At 45.3% G+C, this 5,784-nt stretch overlaps 1 protein-coding gene across 3 annotated transcripts in view; it reads right to left on the bottom strand.

The window, feature by feature from the left end:
- sgcg (sarcoglycan, gamma) overlaps window positions 1–5,784 on the bottom strand; it is a 14,405-nt gene that overhangs the window by 7,953 nt on the left and 668 nt on the right. Inside the window, exon 2 of one of the 3 annotated variants that reach the window (XM_008308484.3) lies at window positions 4,616–4,863. The gene's annotated coding sequence lies outside the window, so the exon portion shown is untranslated. Of the gene's footprint in view, window positions 1–3,858; window positions 4,236–4,313; window positions 4,336–4,615; window positions 4,864–5,784 lie in introns of those variants that run through there. The other 2 variants (XM_025054974.1, XM_025054973.1) reach the window with 2 other exon arrangements.

Raw genomic sequence — 5,784 nt, 5'->3', positions numbered from 1 at the left:
TTTTTTTTTTTGAAAAAAATTTTTTTTTTGAAAAAAAATTTTTTTTTTTGAAAATTTTTTTTTTTTTGAAAAAAATTTTTTTTTTTGAAAAAAATTTTTTTTTTTTGAAAAAATTTTTTTTTTTGAAAAAAATTTTTTTTTTGAAAAAAATTTTTTTCAAAAATTGTTTTTGAAAAAAAAAATTTCAAAAAAATTTTTTTTGAAAAAAAATTTTTCAAAAAAAAAATTCTTTCGAAAAAAGTTTTTTCAAAAAATTTTTTTTCAAAAAAAAATTTCAAAAATAAAATTTTGAAAAAGAATGTTGGAGATGGAGCTACCAGGTAGGAGAAAGAAAGGAAGGCTAAAGAGGAGATATATGGATGCAGTGGACCAGGACCAGGACCTGGACATGGACATGGACCTGGACCTGGACCTGGACCTGGACCTGGACCTGGACCTGGACCTGGACCTGGACCTGGACCTGGACCTGGACCTGGACCTGGACCTGGACCTGGAACTAGTCCTAACAAGTAAATGGAACAAACTGAGCCCCCGGTCACATAAACAGTGACGTGGACGGACCTGTCGTGGTCAGAGGTGAGTCACAGGGTAAACTCCCACCTCTGACACCGACTCCACATTCACATATATTTGACGTTGATGTTTTTCCAGTCTTTCAGTTCTTGGTTTACACCCAACCCTCCTACTTACGCTCCACCATGTCGCCTCGTACACATTGTTTACTCAAAACTGTCTCTCATCAGCTTAAACTCAGACCAGTGGATTTCTGGCCCGGTTTCACTAACGGAAAACTTGACTGAACTTCCAGCAGAAAAGCCGAAGAAAAATGGCACTTATTACAAAGTAGAGACGGAGAGCCCTGCCCACAGCAGCAGCAGCAGTAACAGTAACAACAGTAACAACAGCAGCAGTAACAGTAACAGTCTGTCAGTGACTACAAACCGGCCGATGAACGTCAGCACATTTCAAACCACAGAATGTCTGTAGCTCGTAGCGGTGACACTCCACTAAATCATGGGGTTCGGTTCACGTGAGTGCACAGTGACCTCGCAGCTCTCAGAACCGACCCCATTCATCCCTAATCAGCATCTCCGGGCCGACGAACACAGAGACAGAGACAAATGTGACGGCGTGTGAAGTCACAGGGCGGCAGAGCTCGAGGAGCGTTGTCACTTTCTGTTGATTAATCTGCATTAATAACCAAAAAGAAAAAAACAAATCTGCAGAGACAGAACGCGCTGCCTTCAAAGCCCCGAGTCAAGGCTGCCGTCAGCCCAAGATTATTATCTGTCAATAAAACAAAGCAGGCAGAGTTTGTTTGTTTGTTTCTCTCTCTCTCTCTTAGTGACAAACTGCCAGAAGTCGGGGTTTTTTTCTGCCCACTTTATAGGAGATGATATGTGAACACAGATGTAGATCTGCGCTGCCTCGGTCGACTGCTCTCAGCTCACCGAGGCCCAGACGCTGCGCGGAAAGGTAATTCTTCTCTGACACCTAATCCCACAGCGACTGTTGAAGTGGCAGTGACAAATGAAGAAGGCTGACAGACTTCACAAACACTGAGGAACACAAATAAATTGTATTTATGTTACTAATGAAGGGTGAGGGAGGGAGGAAGAGAGGGAGGGAGAGAGGCCTCCATTGAGGGCCATCTGTGTGTGGAGTGCTCCATGATGGAGGCCGTGGTCGTCGTCGTCTCCTCGTTTCTTACCATTTGCAGTAAATAAGGGAAACATAAAAGGCTGGGAGAAACTCTGTGACTAAATCAGCGTCACCACCGGACCTGTCACACGGACCTCCAGTCCCACCCTGACGGACGGCCCTTATTTCACAACCAAATAAATGGATTTGGTTCAACCACAAAGAGGCAGTGAAAACTTTATTCCCAAGAGGGAAGATGTGGGAAATGGAAGGTGATAAGAGGAGGGTTTGACGACACGCTAATTTTCCCGCTTCATTCATACTGTATTTATCACAGCTGAGTGAGTCATAGTGATAAATAGAACCTCCGCAGAGGAACCGTATCTTACAAATATGTCATGTGGCAGCAGCCAAAGCCCCACGGCGTTCATTTCTACAGACTTTGCTGTATTTTATTTTTCGTGGGTTGTTTTTTTTGCCTCCATTGAGAAGCAGGGAGTGTTTAATTGACACTGTTTCAATTTCCTGGTATTAACATGTTGATCAGCCTAAATGGGCTTTGAGCAAATGAGAGATTGAAGATGAAACAAGCCGTGGGTTTGTTCATTATGACGGTTAATGAATTTGAGCTGAAGAAGTTTAACGACTTTAAATGAAAGCATTAAGAAGCGTCTCTACTCCAGCGAGGAAGCAGCTCCCAGGCTGGATCTTTACAGGCTGGATCTTTACAGGCTGGATCTCTACAGGCTGGATCTTTACAGGCTGGATCCTTACAGGCTGGATCCTTACAGGCTGGATCCTTACAGCCTGGATCCTTACAGGCTGGATCTTTACAGGCTGGATCTCTACAGGCTGGATCTTTACAGACTGGATCTTTACAGGCTGGATCCTTACAGGCTGGATCTTTACAGCTTGGATCCTTACAGGCTGGATCTTTACAGGCTGGATCCTTACAGGCTGGATCTCTACAGGCTGGATCTTTACAGACTGGATCTTTACAGGCTGGATCCTTACAGGCTGGATCTCTACAGGCTGGATCTTTACAGGCTGGATCCTTACAGGCTGGATCCTTACAGGCTGGATCCTTACAGGCTGGATCTTCCAGCTCCAGTTTCAGTGTGACCACCAGCCTTCAGCCACAGACTGATCGTCCATAGCAACATAAATAAACACACTCAGAACAGCCTCGCTGCTCTAGTGCCAGGAATGCTAAGTTTATGGGACATTAGGATTGGAAATACAGTTTGACTAAAAAGCCCGAGGGGAAACAAGTGGTTATCAGGTCCACGACTCGGGCTGACGAAGCCACCTGGTGGCAGACAGTGACGTCGAACGTGTAAGACAATTGGATTTTTACTATAAAACTTTAACAAACTGGGTCTTCACCAAAATCAAACTTACGTCTATTTACAACCTCTAAATGAGGGTTCCCAACAGATGGCTCCTGACCCAAAAGTGGGCTGCATACATACCTGGTAAGGTGTGCAATCTTTTTACAAAAACCCATAAACAGATTGTAGATAGAGGAAGAACCAGTAGGTGGCAGCATGAAGCATAAAAATGTAAATAAATGATGCCACTCATCAGCAGAGAATGACTTTTGGAAGTTACAGTGAGGTTTGGACTGGGCATTAAAACTGCCAACTATGGCACCCCCTGCAGGGGAGGAGGAGGTAACAAATAAGTCACTGTTGGTAAAAAAGCAACAAACCAAACAGCTTCACCCTGAGGTACAACATTATGTTCTGTCTTTGTCTCCCTGAAGACGGACGGTTTGACAGAGAGGACGTACAGGACGGAAGGACAGAAGTCCAACTGGGACCGTCCATCACTGGGCCACACACACAGACAAAGAGCCGTCCACAGAGTTAGAGGACAGTGGAGTACAGAGTACACAGTACACAGTACTCAGCCAAATACAGTATGACTGACACAAGGACCGGGGATCGAACTGCAGACCACTGCTGTAAGGCAGGAGCACTAACCAGAGTCAGGCATAGTCATTTTTACTAAATACTAAAAATAATAATTAGCCTTAAAAACATGGACCAAACTGGAGGATCGTATATGTTAAATACTCTTAACATTCACTATAGAAAAAGTACTGACACACACTGTTAACCACTGGTCAACCTACACAACAACTCACTGGTCAACCTACACAACAACTCACTGGTCAACCAAAAACACTCCAGTATAACTGACCTGTACACTCACCTGTTTTTCTGCCTATCCTTGTGCCCTGACCTTTGAACTGCCCTCTGACCCCTGGCTCTGTCTCCCACACAGTCCACTGGACCAAAGACTGAAGACCGACTCCTGGTGTCGTTCAGAGTTTGAAGGGACTGAAAGCTGAGCGCTGGACTGAACTCTCTCTCTCCGTGTCTCCTGTGACTGGTCGACTACATGTCTCCACTCGGCTGTGATGCCTGGACGTCTAAAAATAGGAGGCAGGATTGTAAACTAAATTTAAAAAGCCCCCCCACCTCGACTGGACGCATGGAAACTCTCAGACCTGAGGTGTGGTTAATAACCAACATTTAGACCAGATTAACGCCTCCAACGTTCACTCCGGCTGCTCCTCCTGCCGGTCGTTTGATATCCGTGGTCAAACATGGTAAAAGTGCAGACAGCTGGCAGCCCAAAAACATTTTTCCAAATCCCAAAACTACCTCTGTTAGAAAACACAGTCATTCCCGGCCCGGCTCCAGACACGTGAGTGAAGAGGAAGAAGAATAAGAAGAAGAGGAAGAAGAAGAAGAAGAAGAAGAAGAAGAAGAAGAGGAAGAAGAAGAAGAAGGGGGGAATTAACGAAAAATGAACAGTAGGTCAAAGGTGGCGGAGACGGAGGATTTTAGCTTCATCTGAGGGTCGGGGGCCAGGGAGGAGTGGGAGGGGAGGAGTGGGAGAGAAGCGGCTTGTCAAAGAAACAGAGAAACGCATGAGTGTTGTAAAGAAAAGACAGAATACTCACTGTTGTGTTGTTGAAGCTGATCAGTCCTCAGTGAACGGAGCCTGAGAAGCAGCAGCAGCAGTAGCAGCAGCAGCAGCAGTGGCAGCAGTGGCAGTGGCAGCAGCAGCAGCAGTGTTGAGCTCCTCACACGTCTGTCAGCCACTCAACAGCTGTGAGCCATAAATTTCTCCCTGGAAGTGGCCGGCAGTGAATCACCACGAGACGGCGCTCCCACTCCCCCTGACTCTCCCTGTGGCTCCTCAGCCGTCCTGCAGACATGTGGGATATCAGAGAGTGAGGAGGAGGAGGAGGAGGAGGACGTGGAGTCCACGGAGAAGGAGGAGAAAGAGTGGAGTTAACCATTGGTGGAGATGTTCAGTCTCTCTCTCTCTCTCTCTCTCTCCACGAAACACAAACAAGGAGTCAGAGTGAAAGGACATCAGTGAGAAGGGTTGTTGTCCCCCCCCCCGGCCTCCGTCAGTGTGAACTTGTTGAGGAGAGGCGGCGGACACAGAGGATATTAAAAGGCTTCGTCTCAGACACTAATAAAGACAACAGTCATTTATTGACTTGGCAGAAATGTTGCATCCACAATGGCCCAGCGTGTGTGTGTGAATCTCCCAAACACACACTCACCGGCTCAAAGTGTTCAAACGTATATATGTATTTGTGAAGGATTAGAGATGAACACCTTTAATCTGATTGGTCGTAGGGCAGCTGTGAACTAATCTGAACTAATCCTGATTAATTCAGATGAAACAACGTTTCTAAACACAGCGACAAAAACTAATCCTAAACTATTGAGGTGGAAAAATGTCAAGAAATAGAAACAACTACAGGTTTGTAGAACCCACGGATGTGTTTCCTCAGGGAATCGAACCCAGGACCAACCGCTACACCACAGATCCAATGAGACAATAACTCTGGGTGATTTCATGTAAATAAAGTGATTCAACTCAGATCTTTTTTTTCTACTAGGAAAAGATTTGCACTATGTTATCTCAGGAAACAGTAGCCACCAGAGGGTGCTGTTCTTGGGTTAATGTCACGGCAGCCTCCACAGCGTTCTGCTGACCCCTGCAGGAAATACATCACAACGGCTGAACAGTGAACAGACACTGAGCCTCATGTTGAACCACAGTCAAACATTACAACAGTGTTATTGCTTTCTTATACTATCTGTCAGTTTA

Source organism: Cynoglossus semilaevis, chromosome 4 (assembly GCF_000523025.1).
Source record: "Cynoglossus semilaevis isolate Cse_v1.0 chromosome 4, Cse_v1.0, whole genome shotgun sequence".
Taxonomy (NCBI): domain Eukaryota; kingdom Metazoa; phylum Chordata; class Actinopteri; order Pleuronectiformes; family Cynoglossidae; genus Cynoglossus; species Cynoglossus semilaevis.
Note: the sequence above shows the minus strand (reverse complement) of the source record. Positions and strands in the feature narration are given on the sequence as shown.